This window comes from Pseudophryne corroboree, chromosome 9 (assembly GCF_028390025.1).
Source record: "Pseudophryne corroboree isolate aPseCor3 chromosome 9, aPseCor3.hap2, whole genome shotgun sequence".
NCBI lineage: Eukaryota > Metazoa > Chordata > Amphibia > Anura > Myobatrachidae > Pseudophryne > Pseudophryne corroboree.
In genome coordinates, this window is record NC_086452.1 from 256,361,459 (window position 1) to 256,386,322 (window position 24,864).

At 47.1% G+C, this 24,864-nt stretch overlaps 1 pseudogene; it reads right to left on the reverse strand.

Annotated features, from left to right (window-relative positions):
- Positions 1-12,610: 12,610 nt before the first annotated feature.
- LOC134963538 (5S ribosomal RNA) lies at positions 12,611-12,729 on the reverse strand (annotated as a pseudogene).
- Between the last annotated feature and the right edge of the window lie 12,135 nt (positions 12,730-24,864).

Sequence of the window (24,864 nt, forward strand, 5' to 3'; positions counted from 1 at the left end):
GCCAGTGTGGTTTACACAAGTACTGTAGTTTCAAGTAATATACAGTACAGTTACTACTGTATTGTACAGTACTGTACAGTAGTACAATGCTACAGGAAGTAGAATACAGGAGGCAGGGAGACATTTTTAATAGGCGCAGATTTACTGTCCATTGCTATGGGACGTACTGTACCTGTATTTGAAATACCGGCTGTTAGGATCCCGTCATTCTGATACTTACAGTACATCGCCCTGTTGGGATTTCTGCAATCAGGATGATTGGTCACCTGACAGCTAGTGATGGGAACCCAAACCATTGGTAGAAAACATTGTACAGTACAGTACAGGCAGGGCCGTCTTAACAGCAGTGTAGGCTCCTGGGCACAACAATACACTGGGCCCCCTACCCATCCTTCAGCGGTAGCTTTGATGTCCCGCAGGCAGTAGGGGGTGTTCTATCTTCCGCTCAGCATGTAGGACCTGGAGCAGTATTTTCTGCTAATTACTCCTTTACTGCACAGATGGGGCTAAACTGTAGAAGGGGGCATTAGGCTGAATGAAGGGTCCCTGGTACATGACTTCCAGGGTGGTAGGGGGTAGTACAGATGGTGTAATGGTTAGCATTACTGCCTCACAGCACTGAGGTCATGGGTTTGATTCCCACCATGGCCCTAACTGTGCAGAGTTTGTATATTCTCCCTGTACTTGCGTGGGTTTCCTCTGGGTACTCTGGTTTCCTCCCACAATCCAAAAATATATACTGGTAGGTTAATTGGCTCCCAGCAACAACAAAAAATGACTCTAGCGTGAAAGTGTCTGTGTACATGTGGTAGGGAATATACATTGTAAGTTCCACTGGGGCACACTGCTGTTAAGACAGCCCTGGGGGTAGTGGAGGGGGGAGGGCTAGGATGCCTAAATTACCTCACCCTGTTGGGATGTCTCCAATCAGGATGCTGCTTTCAGCCACCTGACCACTGGAATCATGACCACTAGTGACACAAACCCAACCAATTCGTAGAACATGTACAGTACAGTACTATAGATTACTTACTGGGTTGGGGTGAGGTCTCCTCCTCCTCCGCCTCTGCCTCCATGACGATTTCTGTGTGGAATATAAAAAAAATATTATAAACAAAAAAACACAAGGCAAATATTACATAGTTATTTACAGTACTATATTATTTTACAGTACTTTACAGTAGTACAGTGGTACAGGAAGTACAGGAGGCAGAGAGACATTCTTGATAGGAGTACTGTAGAATGACCGTCCATTGGTAGAGGGCGTACTGTACCTGCATTTAAAATACCAGCTGTCGGGATCTGTTAAAAAATTACAGTAATACTGTAGGTAGCTAGTGTGTCTGTAATAATAATAATGATTACCACTTCTAGAGTGTCCCAGTTCCTGCTCCTGGGTGAGTGGGGCATGCTCCTGGGTGGGTGGAGCATGTGGTACCGTGGAAAAATAACACTAACATAAGCTACAGTAAAATGAAATACAGTACTGTAAATGCATTGGGGTGTGGCCAGCCACCACATTGGTTTACATAACCATTAGCGACTGCATGGGCTGGGGCCCTTGATATATATATATACTGTAAAGTCAATATTGCTAGTGCATGCATGATAATGTAGCAGATTAATAACAGCAATGCATGATGAAAAATACACTATAGTCCTGTGTAGTATAATGGACCATACAGTATGCATAATGTATATTGTGAGCTTTCTCTCTTAGCTGGCTTTAAGAAGTTACTAGTGATAATATTTGAGATATGAGGTGTCTGTTCCTTTAACTTTTACTGAGCTCTATTGTGTAACTTGAGAGTCTAATGTGACAAATGTGATGAAGAAAGAAAGGCTGCAGATCTGATAAATGCAGGTGCTGCACTGGATCTCCTTTTACTTTTTAGGGTCTTAGGTCTTCCCTAGCTCTGGGACCCTGCCAGGCACCTACTCCCCACCCGTCATTCCTCACAGGTTCTGTCTCTGCTCACTATGTACCCAGGGCCGGCCTGAGCTTATTTTTTTGGTATGCAAAAATATATGTTGGCGCCCATTGATGGGATAAACTTTTGAAAGGGACAATGAATGACACAAAAAGGGGTGTAGTCTCACAAAAAAGGGGCATGGTCACACAATTGTATCCCCAAGGGTACAAGGTGATAGTGGGAGACAGGGAGATAGTAGGTGACAGGGAGAAGTGGGTGACTGAGGCAAGGGTGACAGGGAGTTAGTGGGTTATTTAAACAGACGTGAAAGGGAGACTGTGGGTGACTGAGGCAGGGGTGACATGGAGATAGTGAGTTACTGAGGCAGGGATGACATGGAGATAATGGGTAACTGAGACTGGGGTGACAGGGATATAGTGGGTGACTGAGGCAGTGGTGATAGGGAAATAGTGAGTGACTGAGGCAGGTGTGACTGGAGGACAGTGGGTGACAAAGGCAGGGTTGACAGGGAGACATTGGGTGACTGAGCCAGGGGTGACAGGCAGATAGTGGGCGACTGAGGCAGATGTGACAGGGAGACAGTGAGTGACTAAGGCAAGGGTGATATGGAGATAGTGGGTGACTGAGGCAGTGGTGACAGGGAAATAGTGAGTGACTGAGGCAGGTGTGACCGGAGGACAGTGGGTGACAAAGGCAGGGTTGACAGGAATACATTGGGTGACTGAGCCAGGGGTGACAGGGAGACAGTGGGCAACTGAGGCAGGTGTGACACCTTCTCACCTCTGTCATAGGGAGTATCCAGCTCCCCATCATCACCAAATGCTGCACTGTTTCCATCTCCGTTTCTGGGCATCGAGGGAGGGCTCGTTGCACAGCTGTGCATTGCTCAGAGGTGACTGTGTCCACGGTGAGCGGCCATGGCACTATAGAGAGTGAGTGATGGCGACTTACTGTCTGCAGCAGCGCCCTCTACAGTCTGGCGCTCTACGCAGCCATGTACCTTGCATATGCATCAGGCTGGTCCTGTATGGAGCAATAGGGGAAGATAGCCAATGATTCCTGGGAACACAGCTACTGCATGGATCTCCTAACAGGTCAGCCAAATCATCCATGTGTCAATCCATAGCTCTGACAGTCACCTCAGACTGCACACAGCTGCCCTGACAGACGACACCCCAGCAGCACAGCTCACTCAGATGCTGCTAACACACAGCTGTCTTCAGTGGGATTTTTGGCAGTGCAGTCTGTTCCTTTTGTGGCATCCTCAGTGCCTGCTCTGTATTCCATCTTGGGCATTTTGCAGCTCAGTCCCAACTAACTGCATTTCACTTTCAACTGTCCCTGGCCTCATCATCTGACAGGGGTTATGTGACATGCTCCTGACCTATCGAATAGCTGCCATGGATGCTGGGAATTCATAAGGGTGAATTCAATTGTTTGAAAAGTCAATTGGGTGTCTGTTTTTTCCTACCTAATTGACAGGAAAAAACAGACACCCAACCGACTTTTCAAATGATTGAATTCCACCCATAGTGTCAGACCTTGCTCAGTGGGGTGTTACAAAGCAGTTTAACTGAACAGCCTCCTGGGGAGATCTGTTTGTGAGGGAGGAGAGGTACCCTCTGAGCAGTACCAGCAGTCGACCCTGTGTAATCAGAGTGGAGAGGGCCAGTCACAGTACTCGTGTTATGGATACACACTAAGGGTATGCCCTGCGGCGTCACAGTACTTTTATTATGGATACACAGTAGGGTACGGCCTGAGGCGTCACAGTACTTGTGTTATGGATACACATTGGTATACAGCCTGTACTTTTTTTATTTTTTTAACACTTGAGCAGATGGACACTGGACAGGTGTGTTGACAGCACTGGAGCAGATGGACACAGGACAGGTGCATTGGCAGCATAGGAACATATGGACACAGGACAGATGCTTTGGCAGCACAGAAGTGGATGGACGCAGCACAACACAGGAGCAGCCACTGGAGTGTATGGACAGAGCACAGCACAACACGTGGATGGACACAACACAGCACCTGGATGAACACAGCACAGTCCCTGTATACACACAGCACAGTCCCTGGATGGACACAGCACAGCCCCTAGATGGACAGCACAGCCCATGTATGGACTCAGCACAGCGCCTAGACGGACACAGCACAGACCCTCGATGGACATCACAGCCCCTGGATGGACACAGCACAGACCCTCGATGGACATCACAGCCCCTGGACGGACACAGCTTAACCAGACAGAAAATTACACAACAACTGTGTGATGTTAGTGTATTAGAATGCTTAATATTTGTAGACACTCCCTTACTAATATGTGTAAGCCTGAATCTTCAGTGATGGTCCCTAGGACCAGAGGGATGCTGGGAAGTGGGTGGTCCAGTGTGCAGTGTGCCTGGAGTTGGTGATGGAATAAAACAGCACAGCAGTGAACTCACATGTCTCTGTGTCCTTATGACTGGATTTACAAACATATGAACAAAACAAACTGGAGTTAAGCAATTGGCACTGGTCACTGCAGTAAGGGACTTATATGTAATCCAAAACCCGCAAGTACAGTATCTGACTCCGGGATTGATGATGTTTTGCCTAGTTTTGGAAATTGAGTCAGCCAGGAAACCCTGAGTTGGACTCAAATCAACCTCAGATACGGTATGTTCGAGTGAGTCTGGTTCTCAGAGAATAGGACCCACTCATCTCTACCATAGACAAAAGTTTATAATAAGAGTCAAAGGGAAAGTTAGAAAAAGAGAGGCACTTCTATTTGTATGCTGCTGAGCACTATTTGACTTTCTGGTAATGTGGGCAGAGCCCACACATGCACCATCACATCCGGCATTGATCTGCTGTTGCTCCGGTGAATACTTGCAGCTAAATGGGACTTAAGGGAGTTAACCGAGGACGCTCAGGGACTGGTATACAGCGGCAAGTGGACAGCTGTGCATACAGCTTTGCACTAGTAAGTGCGCCTACATTTACATCCATCATATTCTGCCTCCCAAATACCCCTAAGTGACTGTGCATTTAAGAATGGATTAACTAATGAGCGCAACATAATGCTGCCAGATGGTATGTTGTTAGGTTGACCACACTTAGGTAGAGAATCAATAGGTCGACCAATAGTGGTCGACATGCATTAGGTCAACATGGTTCCAATGTCGACATTGACAGAAGGTTGATATTATAAATGTCATAACAGGAAAAGGTCGACATGAGGTTTTTTTTAAAGATTATATTTTGGTTCCACATGGACTATAATTGGGTATATTAACCTGTGCCGAGTGCAGCAGTAGCAGAGTGAGGCACCTTGCCCGAATCATGGAGAGGTGAAGCGGTGCACTAATTGAGGTTCCTGTTGATGTTACAGATTAAACAACACCAATTTTTTCTCTCTTACGTCCTAGAGGATGCTGGGGTACATTTTAGTACCATGGGGTATAGACGGTTCCGCAGGAGCCTTCGGCACTTTAAGACTTTTCAACAGTGTAATCTGGCTCCTCCCTTTATGCCCCTCCTCCAGACCTCAGTTTAGAAAATGTGCCCAGGAGACTGGATGCACACTAGGGGAGCTCTACAGAGCTTTGCTGGAAAAAGACTCTGGGGTCTATTCATGAAGAAAATGAAAATGGTGAGTATACATGAATGGTGAGTATACATGAATTGCTACTTATCACTATACATCGCATCGCTTCGATGCGATGTATAGCTGTAATAAGTAGCAATTCATGTATACTCACCATTGCGACGATGCGCTGCGGTGCCTGGGGCTCCTGCGGTGAGGTAATCTCCAGCGGTCCTTCCCAGCGATGCACGGAGTCCAGCGGCGGGTCCCATTGCGCATGCGCAGGGTGTTGACCTCCCGGCAGGCTGCAGTGGTTGCTGGGAGGTCGGTAGGCAGAGCCAGCACGAGGTGCCGAGCAGAGAGCAGAGAAGCATTGAGCTTCCCTGCCATCTCCGCACAACAGTTCAGGTTACGTCGTCCTGAGATGGAGAAACCTGAACTCCATGGAGAAGCGGAAAGCAGAGCTTTCCGCACCTTCATGAATCGCACTCACCATACAAAGGTATGGTTATGCGATTCAGGCACAGAGCGGGGGTACCGCTGGAGAAGTCAGAGACTTCTCCACGGTAACGGTAACCCGCTCTGTGAATTGCAGTAGGCAGAGAAAAGCCCTGTTTAACGCAAAACAGGGCTTTTCAATGCTACATGAATAGACCCCTTAGTTAGGTTTTTTATTTTACAGGGAAGCTGCTGGCAACATCTTCCCTGCTTCGTGGGACTTAGGGTGGGAAGTAGGAACCAACTTCTCAATTAGTTAATGGTTCTGCTTCCACTGACAGGACAGCATTAGCTCCTGAAGGGTACTGAACACAGCCCAAGCCTGGCCAGCGTTCACTCCCACAGCACTGCCGCCACCCCCTAACAGAGCCAGAAGTCAGAAGGCTGGTGAGTATATTACCGGAGTCCTGCAGAGAGGGGATCCTCCAGTCATTGTTGGCGGCATACAGGTACACGCGCACGCTGGTGTGCCATCCCCAGCCAGTATAAATATTACATTGCTCAGACTGGCCAGAACACTCACTGGGTGCCATTTTCTCCTGCAGAAACTCCAGTGTGAAGCTCCTGAATGCTGTTTCTCCTCATGACAACGCTGATACAAGTACAGGGTGTTCATTATAATTAGGTCTGTGGGCCTATTATTGGTATATGCGCTGTAAGTGGGTAATATTTCCACAATTCACAATAAGGCGCAGTGTGTGGACTGGCAAGTCCCTCTGTGTCTCTCTGACAGATTTTAGTGTGGGTCTGTCCCCAATAGCTCTCCTGTGTGATAGGGGTGTGTGTGTGTGTGTGTGTGTGTGTGTGTGTGTGTGTGTGTGTGTGTGTGTACAAGTGTGTAACATGTCAGACATTGGGGAGGTTCTTCCCAGGAAGAACCCATTTTAGAAGCACAAGAGGGGAATGTGGTGGCCCTTCCCTCTCAGAAGGAGCCGGAGTGGGTGAGAATGTTGCAAAAGAATATGTCAATGCTTGCAAAGAAATTCTCTGAGTCTGAACAACAGACTAAATATTGGAGGCAGTCTGTGGAGGATGCATTGTTTACTGACCCCTCCATATCATCCACTCGGGTCCCATCCAGTTCCCAAAAAAGTTCTCTGGCCCAGATAATGCAATGGGACACAGACACAGATTCTGACTCTGACGTCGACACTGGGGATTTGAGAGGGGTAAACCCCAAATTAGCCAATAACCTACAATGTATGATAGTTGCTATAAAGGAAGTGTTGGAGTTTCCTGAAACAACACTGGTCCCAGAGGAAAAGGATTATTTTAAATTAAATAAAAAGCAGGTTGTGACTTTTCCTCCTTCAAATGATTTGAATGCATTCTTTGAAGAATCCTGGGCTAACCCTGAGAAGAAATTTACCCTTCCCAGAAGGATACGTGTAGCGTACCCTTTCCCTGAGGAAGACAGTCACAAATGGAAGATGCCCCCAATGATAGACACCTCAGATTCTTGGCAGTCTAAGAAAATAGTTTTGCCTGCCCCTGGTTCAGCCTCTTTAAAAGAGCCAGCTGACCTTAAATTAGAAACAACCCTAAAATCCATATATACGGCTAACGGAACGGTGCTCAGGCCTACCATTGCTTGTGCGTGGGTAGGTAACGCTGTGGAAAAATGGTCTGACAACTTGCTTGTTAACATAGACACAGTTGACAGGGATGAAATAGTCCTAACTCTCAGCCATATCAAAGGCAGGTTACTTAGTTGAAGCTATGAAGAATATTTGTTTGCTGAGTTCAAGATCCTCTGCTATGGCAATTTCAGCCCGCAGGGCACTGTGGATCCGTCAATGGAATGCTGATGCGGAATCAAAAAAGAATATTGAGGTGCTTCCTTACAATGGAGAAGCCCTCTTTGGAGACAAGCAGGATGCCATGATTTCAACAACTACATCAGGCAAGTCAGCATTTCTGCCTTCTGCAGCTGCTCCACCTAGGAAATGATTTCATTCTCATACGATGCAATCCTGTTGACCCAACAAGTCCAAAAAGGCAAAGGGTACCTCTTCTTCACAGGAAGAGGTTGAGAAAGAGGTAAAAAATCTACAACACCATCAGGCTCGCAGGAGCAGAAGTCAACAGCTACTTCTGCTAAAACCTCAACATGACGCTGTGGGAGTATGATCAGGTGGGGGCGCGTCTACTGTCTTTCAGCCAGGTCTGGGTTCACTCAGATCTGGATCCTTGGGTATTGCGGATAATTTCCCAAGGGTACAAATTGGAATTTCAGGACCTTCCTCCATGCCGATTTTTCAAATCAGCCTTACCAGCTTCTGTTCAGGACAGAGCAAAAGTGCTGAACGCAATACAGAAATTATGTCAAGACAACGTAATTTCCTTAGTTCCTGTGTCACAACAGGAAAAAGGGTTATATTTAAGCCTGTTTGTAGTGCAGAAACCGGATGGCTCGGTCAGACCGATTTTAAGCCTAAAGACTCTTAACCTTTATTTGAAAAGGTTCAAATTCAAGATAGAATCCCTGAGAGCGGTGATCTCCAGCTTGAAGGAAAAGGAATTTCTGGTATCGATGGACATCAAAGATGCTTATTTACATGTTCCCATCTACCCGCTGCATCATGCATACCTGAGGTTTGCGGTGCAGGACTGCCACTACCAGTTCCAAACATTGCCTTTCGGGCACTCCACGGCTCCGAGAATATTCACCATGTGATGGCGGAGATGATGGTTCTTCTTCGTAAGAAAGGAGTCAAAGTCATCCCATACTTGGACGATCTCCTCATAAAAGCGAGATCCAGGGAGAAACTAGTGCTGAACATTGCACTTTCCCTGACAGTGCTTCAACAGCACGGTTGGATCATAAACCTTCCAAAGTCACAATTGGAACCTACAATGAGGTTATCATTTCTGGGATTGATATTGGACACTGAAGCACAGAAAGTATTCCTACCGGTGGAAAAGGCTCTGGAGATCCAGAGGATGGTCAAACAGTTTTAAAACCAGCACGCGTATCGATTCATCAGTGCATCTGCCTGCTGGGGAAGATGGTAGCGGCCTACGAGGTGCTACAATTTGGCCGATTCCACGCCAGGGTGTTCCAATGGGACCAACTAGACAAGTGGTCCGGATCGCACCTACACATGCACCGGAGGATAATCCTGTCAACAAAAGCCAGTATTTCACTCTTGTGGTGGCTTCAAAGTTCTCACCTCCTGGAGGGACGCAGGTTCGGGATTCAGACTTGGATCCTGGTAACCACAGATGCAAGCCTCCGAGGTTGGGGAGCAGTCACGCAAGGGGAAAGCTTCCAAGGGAGATGGTCAAGTCAAGAAGTACTCCTTCACATAAACATTCTGGAATTGAGAGCTGTGTACAACAGCCTTCATCAAGCAGCACATTTTCTTCAAGGTCGTCCCATATAGAGCCAATCAGACAATGTAACCGCAATAGCTTACATAAACCGCCAGGGCGGAACAAAAAGCAGAGCGGCAATGGCAGAGGTGACAAAGATACTCCTTTGGGCAGAAAGACATGCAAAAGCTCTGTCGGAAATTTTAATTCTGGGAGTGGACAACTGGGAGGCAGACTTCCTCAGCAGATATGATCTCCATCCAGGAGAATGGGGCCTCCACCCAGAAGTCTTTGCAGAGGTAGCAGATCGTTGGGGTGTTCCTCAAGTAGATATGATGGCATCACATCTCAACAAGAAGCTTCAGAAATATTGTTCCAGGTCAAGAGACCTACAAGCAATAGCAGTGGCTGCACTGGTGACCCCGTGGGTGTTTCAGTCGGTGTATCTGTTCCCTCCACTTCCACTAATACCAAAAGTTCTCAACATCATCAGAAGAACAAGGGTTTGAGCAATTCTCATTGCTCCAGACTGGCCAAGGAGGGCTTGGTATCCAGATCTTCAGGAGATATTACTGGAAGATCCTCAGCCTCTTCCTCTTCGCGAGGACCTGCTATAGCAGGAGCCGTTTGTTTATCAAGACTTACCGCGGCTGCGTTTGATGGCATGGCTGTTGAGCACTAGATCCTAGCCCATAAGGGTGCTCCCAATGAAGTAATTCCCACACTTATTCTGGCCAGGAAAGGGGTAACGTCCAAACATTACCATCGTATTTGGAGAAAATATGTATCTTGGTGTGAATCCGAGTAGTCTCCTGCGGTGGAGTTTAAATTAGGACGTCTTCTCCTATTTCTACAGGCGGGTGTGGATGCTGGCTTGAGATTAGGGTCTATCAAGGTCCAAATTTCGGCCTTGTCCATTTTCTTTCAGAAACAGTTGGCTTCCCTTCCTGAGGTCCAGACGTTCGTGAAGGGGGTTCTGCGCATCCAACCTCCCTTTGTGCCTCCTGCGGCACCATGGGATCTTAATGTGGTGTTGGAGTTCCTTAAATCGGACTGGTTTGAGCCTCTACAAGAGGTAGAGTTGAAGTTTCTCACTTGGAAATTGGTAATGCTGTTGGCTTTGGCCTCAGGCAGACGAGTGTCTGAATTAGGGGCTCTGTCACACAAGAGTCCTTATTTGATTTTTCATGAAGATAGAGCTGAACTGTGGACGCGTCAGAATTTTCTTCCAAAGGTTGTGTCTTATTTCCATATCAACCAACCTGTGGTGGTGCCAGTGGCTTCTGACACCTCAGCCGTTTCAAAATCCTTGGTTGTCGTCAGAGCGTTGAGGACTTATGTTGCAAGAATGGCTCGGATAAGGAAAACAAAATCTTTGTTTGTCCTCTATGACCTCAACAAGATTGGGGGTCCTGCTTCTAACCAGACTATTGTGCGCTGGATCAGAGGTACCATTCAGCATGCTTATTCCAAGGCAGGATTGCTGTTACCGAGTTCGGTAAAGGCCCACTCTACAAGGAAAGTGGGGTCTCTGCCCGGAGTGTCTCGGCGTTGCAAATTTGCCGACAGCTACTTGAGGGTAACTTTACTAAGGTGGGAGATTTTTAGAACTGGTGATGTTGCCCATAGCAACCAATCAGATTATATCTATTATCTGCTAGAAGCAGCCAGATAAATGGTAAGTAGAATCTGATTGGTTGCCATGGGCAACATCACCAGTTCTAAAAATCTCCCACCTTAGTAAATTTACCCCTTGGTCAGGGGCAAACACGTTTGCTAAGTTTTACAGGTTTGACACCTTGGCTGCTGACGACCTTCAGTTTGGTCAGTCAATTCTGCAGGAACATTAGCACTTTCCCGCCCATACTGGGAGCTTTGGTACATCCCCATGGTACTAAAATGGACCACAGCATCCTCTAGGATATAAGAGAAAATAGGATTTTAATTACCTACCGGAAAATCCTTTTCTCGTAGTCCGTAGAGGATGCTGGGCGCCCGCCCAGTGCTCATTTTTCCTGAAAATTACGTTTTGTCTTTTTACACAGGTTCTCATGTGTTAAGATGCTTTACAGCAGTTGCTGTTACATTATGCATGCACGTTAGCATGGGTTATGTTAAAGGCCATGTTAGGCAACATGTTTTTGGTATGGTGTGAGCTGGTGTGAATCTCGCCACTAGTTTAATGTAAATTCTTCTCTCGAAGTTGTCCCTCTACTCGGGCACAGTTCCTATACTGAGGTCTGGAGGACGGGCGTAGAGGGAGGAGCCAGTTCACACTGTTTAAAAGTCTTAAAGTGCCGAAGGCTCCTGCGGAACAGTCTATACCCCATGGTACTAAAATGGACCCCTACGGACTACGAGAAAAGGATTTACCGGTAGGTAATTAAAATCCTATTTTTACAAACCCTCATTGTGACCTTTTTCTGAGTCAACCTTTTTCATGTTGACCTTCAGTTCATGTTGACCTTTTTCAGGTGTCGACCTAGTGCATGGCAACCAAAAGTAGTCGAACTAGTGACTGTCGACCTAGACAGGGTCGACCAAATTCCCCACACCCCTGCCGGACTCACTAATGTTCATGGACTGCCTGTGTTGGTAAATATAAATGTTTAACAAAAAAACCTCTTCTTGGTTAATCAAGCAGCTGCTCCATAAACCATGCATCCTCCACCATGTGCAATGCACCTTATTCAAGCAGGATTTTAACTTGTTTGTTTGGATACGTAATAATTGACTGCCCTATACAAGTGCACTTTCCATGAAGCAGAATCAACCTTTTGATCCTTTGTTTGGGCTGTGGATACAATAATTAAAGAAAGAAAATAAAAATGCTTGGTGAATGGCACACATTAGTCTAACTGCCTATGGGCCTAATTCAGACCTGATCGCAGCAGCAAATTTGTTCTCTAATGGGCAAAAGCATGTGCACTGAAGGGGACAGGACTGCCATCAGAAATTGTGGGGCCCGGGATTAGGGTTACCACCTCATCCCTTTAATTCTGGATACATATGAATTACAACAAATAGGGGTTGATGATTCCGCACAGGTCTGAAGAAATACAGTATTAATTAGAAACCAGGATTGGGTAATCCCCAGGGAATATAAACTCCCTAAATTATGCCCATCTGGTGGTGCGCCCTGAGGCAGTGTTATAGCTAGAAACAATATGGGAAAGAGAAGAAGACTCTTGTGTGGGCGCACTCGTTATAATGGTAGTGAAAATGTATAATGAATAGTGATTTAAAAATCAGGAAAAAAAAATTTTAAATCAGGAAAAATTATAGTGTCGTACTACTACCCGTAGAATTCCCTGGGGGTCGCCCTTCCAGGTACTAACCAGGTCCAACACCGTTTAGCTTCCAAGATCAGATGAGATTGGGCATTTTCGATGCGGTATTGTAGTAGAAAAATGAACACATGTCCTGAACACTAATGAGAGTGCACCTAAAAAAGTGTCTCAGGCTGTGCCTGAAAGAAGATGGTAAACAGAAAGAATCACAGATTTGTGAAGCGTGGATCTGCTGTCCGTGTTAGACAGAGGATTCTCTGAATCGCAGATGAGAGTCCACAGTGTAGAAAAAAAGTAATGCCAGATTCCTGGGTATAGAGGGTGGTACCATAAATGAGATATAATAACTGGTTACACAGTGTATATTTTCAGAAATATTAGGGTGTGGTTTGTGAGATAGAGTTAAATGCTGGTCCCTCTCACAAAAGATTCACTTGTGTAAGTACCAAAATTCTAAAGGTTATATAAACAAAATAAATAAACATGCTCAAAAATGTGAGTACAGGGGCATCATTTCCACGAAGCACATGTATAAAATGTGTGTGACACACTTACTGCATTTGCAATGATAATTATCATCTCAAATGCAGAGTTAAGTGTGTCACACACAGGATCACCACTGCTTCTTCCTTCTGATCTAATTCTAAACTTGTGCCTGGATTCTTTTCATTGCACCCAACTTCATTTTGAACAGACTTAAGACCTGTTATGTTTATTTTATGGGCTCTCTAATGTGAAATACATAATTAATTAGTGAGGATGATGGTTATTGGACACTAAAGGTCCTAAATGTCCATTTTTTTACTTTAACCCATTGAGGTTTCATTAAATACAAGAATTGCTTGGGCTGGTGTGATGAGACAATGCTGCAGTACTGCTAGTGTCTGCAGTCTCTCATCAATCTATAATTTATATAGTTAACCAGAACATATTTTATATTTCATATTTAAAAAAAAAAATTTTGTTTGTGTGTAATTGTGGGATACTACACTATTTTATGTACCTAATAAAAACGAGTTTTATGGTAAGAACTTACCTTTGTTAAAACTCTTTCTGCGAGGTACACTGGGCTCCACAAGGAATGGACAATGGGGTGTAGAGTAGGATCTTGATCCGAGGCACCAACAGGCTCAAAGCTTTGACTGTTCCCAGAATGCATAGCGCCGCCTCCTATATCACCCCGCCTCCCTGCACAGGATCTCAGTTTTTAGTTAACCAGTCCAATGCAGTAGCAGGAAAAGAGACGACAACGGTTAGTAGCCACAACACCGCATTCTCACGACAGGAGACGTGTCAGCGGCTAATGCCATACCAACCCAAAGAAGCTAAATGCGTCAGGGTGGGCGCCTTGTGGAGCCCAGTGTACCTCGCAGAAAGAGTTTTAACAAAAAACTAGTTTTCTGCTGCGGGGTACACTAGGATCCACAAGGAATGGACAATGGGGATGTCCTAAAGCAGTTCCTTATGGGAGGGGACACACTGTAGCGGGCACAAGAACCCGGCGTCCAAAGGAAGCATCCTGGGAAGTGGCAGTATCGAAGGCATAGAACCTTATGAACGTGTTCACAGAGAACCACGTAGCCACCTTGCACAATTGTTCAAGGGTCGCACCACGTTGGGCCGTCAAAGAAGGTCCAACAGACCGAGTAGAATGGGCCTTAATGTGATTAGGAGCAGAGAGACCAGCCTTCACATAAGCATGTGCAATCACCATTCTAATCCATCTGGCCAGAGCTTGCTTGTGAGCAGGCCAGCCACGTTTGTGAAACCCAAACACAGCAAAAAGGGAATCAGATTTCCTAATAGGAGCAGTTCTCTTCACATAGATACGGAGAACCCGTACCACATCCAAAGACCGCTCTTTGGGAAATAGATCAGGAAAAACAAGTGCCGGAACTACAATCTCCTGATTAAGGTGGAACGAAGAAACCACCTTAGGTAGATAGCCGGGACGAGTCCTAAGAACCGCCCTGTCACGGTGAAATATCAGATATGGGGTACTACAGGACAAGGTGCCCAAATCCGACACTCTTCTAGCTGAAGCAATAGCCAGCAGAAACACCACCTTAAGGGAAAGCCACTTAAGGTCAGCTGAACCAAGAGGTTCTAACGGAGACTCTTGTAACGCCTCCAAAACCACTGACAAGTCCCAAGGAGCAACAGGCGGGACATAGGGAGGTTGGATACGCAACATGCCCTGAGTAAAGGTATGCACATCAGGTAAGGTCACAATTTTTCTCTGAAACCACACCGATAAGGCAGATATTTGAACCTTGAGGGAGGCCAGACGCAGGCCTAAGTCCAGGCTCTGCTGAAGAAAAACCAACAACTTGGCTATACTAAACTTGGAAGCGTCATAGTCGTTAGAAGCGCACCAAACAAAGTAAGAATGCCAGACCCTATAGTAAATCCGAGCCGAAGCCGGTTTCCGGGCCAGCAACATAGTTTGAATGACCACCTCAGAAAACCCTTTAGCCCTTAAGAGGGAAGCTTCAAGAGCCACGCCGTCAAAGACAGCCGGGCTAGGTCCTGGTAGACACAGGGGCCCTGAACGAGGAGGTCTGGGCGTTGTGGAAGTAGAATTGGACGCTCTGACGATAGGCCTTGCAGGTCTGGGAACCAGTGCCGTCTGGGCCACGCTGGAGCTATGAGAAGCAGAATTCCTTTTTCTTGCTTGAACTTCCGAATTACTCTGGGCAGGAGTGACACTGGAGGGAACACGTACGGCAGCCAAAACCTCCATGGTACCGCCAGCGCATCCACGAATGCTGCTTGAGGATCCCTTGTCCTTGCTCCGAAGACCGGAACCTTGTGATTGTGTCGAGACGCCATCAGATCTACGTCTGCAAGGCCCCACCTTTCCAGTAGGAGTTGAAACACTTCTGGACGGAGGCCCCACTCGCCGGCATGCTCGTCCTGATGACTGAGAAAGTCTACTTCCCAATTTAGGACTCCCAGAATTAATATTGCAGATATGGCCGGTAGATGGCGTTCTGCCCACTGTAGAATCCGTGAGACTTCCTTCATTGCTAGGCGGCTTCGAGTGCCGCCTTGATGATTTATGTAAGCCACTGTGGTGGCGTTGTCCGATTGTACTTGAACAGGACGGTTCTGCATTAAATGCTGGGCTAGGTTCAAGGCATTGAAGACCAGAATATTGATCGAGAGGAGGGACTCCTCCTTGGTGCACCGCCCCTGAAGGGAGTGTTGCTCCAGCACCGCACCCCAACCTCTTAGACTGGCATCTGTCGTCAACAGGACCCAGTCGGATATCCAGAACGGACGGCCCCTGCACAGTTATTGGTCCCGGAGCCACCAGAGCAGTGACAGACGGACCTCCAGAGTCAATGAGATCATTTGAGACCTGATCCGGTGAGGCAGGCCATCCCATTTGGCTAGAATCAGCCTCTGGAGAGGGCGAGAGTGAAATTGAGCGTACTCCACCATGTCGAATGCTGACACCATGAGGCCCAGCACCTGCATCGCTGAATGTATTGACACTTGCGGACGAGATAGGAAGCAACGAATCCTGTCCTGAAGTTTCAGGACTTTCTCCTGAGACAGGAACAACCGCTGGTTGTGAGTGTCCAATAGTGCTCCCAGATGCACCATGCTCTGAGCAGAGATCTGGGATGACTACTTCCAGTTGATGAGCCACCCGTGGGCTTGCAGAAACCAGACCGTCACATCTAGATGACGCAGGAGAAGTTCTGGGGAATTTGCCAGGATTAACAAGCTGTCCAAATACGACAGTATCCTGACCCCTTGACGGCGGAGTACCACCGTCATCACCGCCATGACTTTTGTAAAGACTCGCGGAGCCGTTGTTAAACCAAAAGGTAACGCCCAAAACTGGTAATGGCAGTTGCCAATCGTAAATCTCAGGTATTGCTGATGAGACACTGCTATAGGAATATGCAGGTAAGCATCCTGTATATCCAGGGAGACCATAAAGTCCCCAGGTTCCAAGGCCAGAACTATAGAGCGAAGGGTTTCCATCCGGAACTTGGAAACTTTCACAAACCTGTTCAATGCCTTGAGGTTGAGAATGGGCCGGGAGGACCCATTCGGTTTCGGGACTAGAAACAGCGGAGAATAGTACCCCCGGCCCCTCTGCGCAAGAGGCACCTGTACTACGACTCCTGTATCCAGGAGGGTCTGTACCATTGAATGTAGAGTGTTTGCCTTTGTTTTGTCCAACGGGACATCTGTCTGGAAAAATCGATGATGGGGTCGGTTTTTGAAGGCTATGGCATAACCTCGAGTGACGACTTCCCGTACCCAGGCATCTGAAGTGGTCTTTAACCATTCCTGGGTATACCCTAGAATCCGGCCCCCCACCCTGGGATCCCCCAGAGGGAGGCCGGCCCCATCATGCGGCAGGCTTATCTGTCTTGGAAGCTGGCTGACGGGCCGCCCAGGCTCTTTTGGGCTTAGGCTTACCAGGTTTGGAAGTGCGGGCCTGCTTGTTGTACGCCTGACCTTTTGCTTTACCTGAAGGACGAAAGGGGCGAAAGGAAGTACTTTTAACCATCGACACAGAAGGAGCAGTACTTGGCAGACAGGCAGTTTTGTCAGTAGCCAAGTCAGCCACAATCTTATTTAAATCCTCCCCAAACAGAATATCTCCCTTAAAAGGGAGTACCTCCAGGGTTTTTCTAGAGTGCAGATCCACAGACCAGGATCTCAGCCACAATATCCGGCGAGCCAGGACTGACGTAGTAGAGGCCTTGGCTGCCAGGATACCGGCATCAGAAGCCGCATCTTTAATATAACGAGAAGCTGTGACAATAAAAGAGAAGCATTGTCTAGCATGGTCAGAATAGATTTCAGCATCTAACTCCAAGGCCCATGCTTCAATGGCCTCTGCAGCCCAAGTAGCTGCAATAGTGGGCCTTTGTGCAGCACCCGTGAGGGTGTAAATCGCTTTCAGACACCCCTCCACACGTTTATCCGTAGGCTCTTTTGGAGACGTGACTGTGGTGACCAGTAGAGCTGAGGAAACCACCATCCTAGCCACATGTGAGTCCACGGGAGGAGGCGTTTCCCAATTCTTAGACAGCTCCTGCGCGAGGGGATAGCGAGCCAGCATCTTCATTTGAGGCACAAACTTCGTACCCAGGTTTTCCCAGGGTTCCTGACGTATATCAATTAGGTGGTCAGAGTGAGGCAAAACTGGTTTAATCACCTTCTGATGCTTGAACCTATCTGGTTTCTTAGGAGGAACGGATGGCTTGAGATCATCGATAATCTGTAAACTTAACTTAATAGCCTCCAAAAGATCAGGAACATCCACATGTGTACCACCCTCCCCATCAGCCGTATCTGAGTCAGAACCTGTGGGGTCAGTGTAAGTGCCGTCTTCATCCGATGAGGTGTCAGTGACAGCAGTGGATTGTGAGGAGACAAGCACTCGCTTAGAGGACCCCTTGGACGTAGGCGAGCGACGGTCAGACTTTTTAGTAGTCAGGGACTGGTTCAACTTCTTTATTTGAGCAGATAAATCATCCGCCCATGAACATTAGTTCCCGGCGTGTAGCACCATCTAATGGATAGTTTAAGAAGTGCAACAGAATTACTGTCAGGACATTCCTTACTCTAAGATATCATTACATACCACATGATTGCTACTGCATGTAACAATATTTGATCGTTTGACGAGTTATTGTCATGCCTGTTGAAATACATAAGCTGTAATTACTGTTGTAGACAGGGAAAGAAATAGGGTATAGAGATGATGTTTAAGTTATGCATTTGCTCCAAGTGAGAATGGAGTTATAGCGGTGACTGATATCTTCAGCACAATAAATTGTTGTCACCGTCCCCCTGTGTAGTGGTTCTTGAGCATATTGTGTTTGGGTTGTCTTCCCGGGGTTCTCCTGGTCCTTCTGCCACAGCGTCACAGGTGATGGGAAGAATAGTCGCTGGTCTCGACATCATTGAAGAGTGGATATGGCCGACCACGAAAACAACAGAGCTCCAGGTACGAACCCACTTTATAGCGATATTACACTTGGTGTCCGCGAACAGGATCGTGTCAAGATGTCGAGCCCGGACATTCCTGAGTCATCCTCTGGACAGGGACAACCACCAGCGGCACCCAGAAATCCGACAGGGACAACGGCATCACCTATCACCATGCCATATTACTTTGGAGCCCCATGGTTGCCGACATACGCAGGAAAACAAGTCCCTGGTTCAAGTACTTTCAAGGCATTCAGAGACAAAATGCTCTCCATGTTTCACCTATATACGCTCATGGAAGAACAAAAAGTAGAGATCCTGAAGGGACAATTAACAGGCCCAGCGCTGAGAGAAGTAGAAGCATGGGAGAATAATGAGAAGAAGAGTGCAGATTGCATACTCCAGAAATTAAGGAACATATTTGAATGCAAAACGGTAGCAGAACTAAAAAGCCGTCTGTACGCAAGGAAGCAACGACCAGGCGAATCTCTACGAGAATTTGCACTAGGCCTACAGGAAGCCTTGAGGGCTGTACGAGCACTGGACCCACTAGATGTAGGACTGACCGATGACACCCTAATTAATCTATTTATTGGGGGAGCGCAAAGCGAAGAAATTCGGTCACAATTACGAATGTGGAGACGCCAAAAGCCAGACAGTTCATTCTCTGCGTTTAAAGAAGATGTTCTACAGATATTAGGATTTAATCAGGGCGACGGGACTGAAGACGATGAGGCACCAAGGAAAGTGGACAAAGAAAGCCTCCAGAGCATCCCTCTGTACAACAATATAGATGCCACCACCCGAGCAGGAGCGGTCCTTCAGCAGGCACAGGCCCCACCAGGGCCAGACCCTATCGAAGCCCTGAATCGACAGATGTCAGAAGTGACGCTCAGCCTGTCCTGGATGAGCCAGAGGCTAGAAGAACTCGGCAAAGAACCAAGTGGAAGTCGACGCAGAGAATGGCGTCAGGAACGTGGTTGAAGAAGCCACCCTCGATGGGAAGTCATGAGAGAGTCAGGCCGATGGCCTACCTATCGGTTTGACCCACAGGGTCAACCGATTTGTAGGGGATGTTACCAGAGCGGACACATTGAAAGTAACTGCCCGCTTGACCCTTTAAATGGGGGGACCCCCAGGCGAGGGACCGACTCTCGGGAGAAGAACCACTGACATGTCCGCCGTCATGGGATTGGTGGCCCCAGTATGTAGGAGAGTGCCCCCACCTGAACATCCGCATCAATGGGATCGAGATACCGGCTCTCTTGGATACGGGCTCACAAGTCTCTACAATCCGACTCATGGAGTTCCTTCAATACTGGGACGAAGCCACCATTGTGTGCCCACCCACTACGTGGCTCCACCTGCTAGCCATCAATGGACAACCCATCGCCTTCCAAGGCTACTGGGAGGCTGACGTGGAAGTAGGAAACGCCGTCTTGACACGCCAAGGATACCTCATCACCACCGCGCCCAGCGCGCACTTGTCACCCGTGATCCTGGGCCTGAACGTTCTGAGGAACTGTCCAGAGGAATTAGTAGAAGCCCTACGACACGAGATGAAGACCGCGGCCCCTGAGGAATGGAAGGCCCTGCAACAGACCGTCAAAATGCTAGAGGGCCAAAGGAAATTAGTTAATGGTCAGGTTGAGATTGGAAAGCTAGTTCACATTTGATGTGGATATTTTATTTATATTAAATGAAAAAAAGTTATAAAAAATTATTATTTTTCTAGCAATGTTTAAAACATTTCAACTTATTGCCGGCCGGCAGAAACACTCTCACCACATACATAAATAATAATAACTCTAAAACAGGACAATTCCCTTTCTTAAAAAAGAACAATTTGCATGAGTCTTATAATTACAGCTATTTAGATAATAATCAGTAAATGCTTCACAATTTTTCTCATAAATTGTATGTGTATTAGTTTTAACCATGGATGAAATACTAGTCACATATTTTAAGCGAAGTCTCTCCAGAAAATTGAAACCTGTATTAAGTTGCTTTTTGAAATCTTGCTACAATGTAACAGTCCACGTATCAAAATTGTGAAGAAATGCTGAAGATATTCCTGGGTATATTTATAAAACAGTGAAACGACATTCGAATGAGCTATAATGATTAATGGCAATTGCTTTCACTGGTAATTATTTGCTCTTAGATGAACATGCTTGTTAAGCCAATATACTTTCACAGATGTTTGAGCCAGTGATACGTATCATGTACTGAAAGTATAGAATGATTGTTTTTGTCATGCAAATGTCTCTGAAGCAATCACCGTGCGTGTGATAGTGCTCCCGGCTGATTGACTCACCGATCACCTGTTAGATATGGGACTTGAATTTCTCATCTATCCACGGCAGCAGACAGTTCGTCCTCCCGGCCTTTGATGGTATTCACTTATACCTTTAGCCTTATCCGGAGTCCGTGAGTTCAAGCTGATGGTGGTTTTCCCTTCTCAGGTGGTGTCGGTTCACACCGATCAGCTGGTGTGAGTTCCTCCGTATGGATTCCTCCGCTATCTGTGCGGGCAATGACACTGAGGAAGCCGCCGATATTGAGGAGTAGGCGGAGAAACGCGTCTGTCTATCATTGCCCGCACAGATAGCGGAGGAATCCATACGGAGGAACTCACACCAGCTGATCGGTGTGAACCGACACCACCTGAGAAGGGAAAACCACCATCAGCTTGAACTCACGGACTCCGGATAAGGCTAAAGGTATAAGTGAATACCATCAAAGGCCGGGAGGACGAACTGTCTGCTGCCGTGGATAGATGAGAAATTCAAGTCCCATATCTAACAGGTGATCGGTGAGTCAATCAGCCGGGAGCACTATCACACGCACGGTGATTGCTTCAGAGACATTTGCATGACAAAAACAATCATTCTATACTTTCAGTACATGATACGTATCACTGGCTCAAACATCTGTGAAAGTATATTGGCTTAACAAGCATGTTCATCTAAGAGCAAATAATTACCAGTGAAAGCAATTGCCATTAATCATTATAGCTCATTCGAATGTCGTTTCACTGTTTTATAAATATACCCAGGAATATCTTCAGCATTTCTTCACAATTTTGATACGTGGACTGTTACATTGTAGCAAGATTTCAAAAAGCAACTTAATACAGGTTTCAATTTTCTGGAGAGACTTCGCTTAAAATATGTGACTAGTATTTCATCCATGGTTAAAACTAATACACATACAATTTATGAGAAAAATTGTGAAGCATTTACTGATTATTATCTAAATAGCTGTAATTATAAGACTCATGCAAATTGTTCTTTTTTAAGAAAGGGAATTGTCCTGTTTTAGAGTTATTATTATTTATGTATGTGGTGAGAGTGTTTCTGCCGGCCGGCAATAAGTTGAAATGTTTTAAACATTGCTAGAAAAATAATAATTTTTTATAACTTTTTTTCATTTAATATAAATAAAATATCCACATCAAATGTGAACTAGCGCTCTCTTGGTTTTCTTTTTTTTTTGTGTTTTATAATTGGGGCATATATACCAATAGCCCCATAGAGAGCAGCTTCAAAACATTTGTGTAAATCACAGCGCCAGGTTTGGTTCATTATTTGAGATTGGAAAGGCCCAAATCACCGACTGCCAACCTGTTCTGCTGAGACCGAACTCCGAGCAAGTGGTGTGGTGCAAAACAAGAATTGGCTCAGGGGGAAGAGACTATGAGGCTCTGGTGGAACCCTGTGACTGGGATGGACAACAGGCGTTCGCTGTGGCGAGGACACTAGCCAAAGTGGTACACGGGAGGGTACCAGTCCATCTTCTGAACCCACACTCGTACGCCATCAGACTCTACAAGTACTGCCCGGTGGCGAAGGTCAGTTGGATAGACTTCCAAGACATCGTGGGACAGGGTGTAACCGCGGCTCAATCAGGAGCGACAGACGGAGAAACGTCGGCGACTGAGGAAGAACCCCCATGGTGGGCCGAGATCCAGATTGGTGATGTTGACACCCCCACTGATAAAAGAGACGGAGTATTACAGATTGTGCGACGCAACGCTGCTGCGTTCAGCCAAAACTCTTCTGATTTTGGGCAAGCGGACGAAGTATATCATCACACCCCCACGGGACAACCCCTCTTATCAAGGAACGACACAGACCCCTCCCTCCAGCCATGTACCAACCAGTGAGGAACATGATCACAGAGATGAAAGAGGCTGGAGTTATCCGTGAAAGCCACAGCCCATGGGCCGCTCCACTGGTGATAGTGAAGAAGAAAGATGGTAGTCTGCGCTTCTGCGTAGATTATCGCAGGCTCAACGCTGCAACTCAGAAGGACGCCTATCCGCTTCCCTGAATTGAAGAATCTCTGACGGCCTTAAAGATGGCAGCATATTTCTCCACACTGGACCTCACCAGTGGCTACTGGCAGGTCCAAATGGCCCCTGAAGACATCGAGAAGACGGCCTTCACTACGCCGATGGGCTTATTAAAATTTATGAGGATGCCATTCGGGCTCTGCAACGCCCCGGCCACCTTCCAGCGCGTCATGGAGCACTGTCTCGGACACCGCAACTTTGAGATGGTCTTGTTGTACCTCGACGATGTGATAATTTTCTCAAGAAACTACGAGGACCATCTGCGCCATTTGGAAGAAGTGTTCCAACAATTGACCAACTGCGGCCTGAAGCTTAAACCGAGCAAATGTCACCTGCTCAAGCCCAAAGTCCAGTATCTTGGACATGTTGTCAGCGCCAAGGGCGTAATGCCTGATCTGGAGAAGATCAGAGTCGTTCAGGACTGGCCAGTCCCCAAGACCATCAGAGATGTCCGAAATTATTTGGGATTCGTAGGCTACTATAGACACTTCATTGAACAATTTGCCATGGTGGTGGCCCTGTTGCATGAATTACTTCAAGGCCAATTGGGTCATGAGCGAAGAGGGTCGTCCTTGGTATGTTGGGGAGAGGAACAACAGCGAGCCTTTCAACAGTTGAAGACGTCTTTAATCGAAACCCCGTTATTGGCCTATCCCGATTACGAACAACCATTTCAAGTGTATACAGACACCAGCCACCGGGGGCTAGGAGTCGTGCTCTCCCAGGTGCAGGACAGGTGCAAAAGAGTGATCGCATATGCCAGCCGGGGCCTCCACAAGACTGAGCGGAACTGTGAGAATTACAGCGCCTTTAAGCTGGAGAAAATTTAAACATTATCTGGCCGCCACGCCGTTCGTCATCATGACGGATAATAATCCGCTGGCACATCTGTCTACCGCTAAGCTCGGAGCTCTTGAACACCGTATCCTACAGAAGCGGGATGTCCAACGGGAACGCTGATGCCCTCTCCCGATTACCCACTGTAGATGTTGCGGAGGAAGATAGAGATGTGGATGAGGATGTCGAAACCCCGTGTTTAAAGTCTCCCGAAAGGGACGAACGGTCACGTCTGACCCCCTATCCGCTACCAGGCCTCCACGGATGGAAAACGCCCTACTGGATGCTCCCACAGTCAATTGGCCCGAGAAGCAGCGGAAGAGTCCAGTGCTGAGGGAACTTGTGGCCTTGATGTGCCAGCGACGCCAGTTGACCCGGGTCCAACGGGCCAAAGCTGACCCGGAATTGATCAAGTTACTACGGCATAGGGACCACATCTACCTGGAGGAGGGGATCCTAGTACGTGCCAGCATAAATCCGAGTACTCACCAACCAGTCACTCAGGTGGTTGTCAAGCCACTCTTCTGCTCACGGCCTACCATGACAAATCCGGACACTTCGGCACTCAGAAGACTGAAGCCATCCTACACACACAGTACTTCTTGGTGGACATGCGAGAACATGTGGAAAGATGGTGCCACGACTGTGTACCATGCACAAGGAAAAGGCAGGCTATCGCTACCAAAAAGGACCCTCTGCACCCCATTAGGAGTCAACATCCACTACAGATCGTTGCCCTGAATCATGTAAAATTGGAGCCGAGCACCAATGGATATCTGTATGCCCTTACAATAACGGACCATTACAGTAAATTCCTAGTAGCCGTCCCGGCCAAAGACCTCACTGCTAAAACCACTGCCGAACTGTTCTTGAAGCACTTTGCCAGGCCCTATGGGTATCCAGACTGCATCTTGACCGACCAAGGCCCTGCCTTTGAGTCGCAGTTGTTTCACGAACTGTGTTCCTACTACGGCTGTCGAAAAGCTCGGACAACAGCCTATCACCCACAGGGGAATGGATTGTTTGAACGAGCTAACCAGACCCTCATCGGGATGCTCCGAAGCCTGGCGGCAGAAGATCGCACCAAGTGACCGA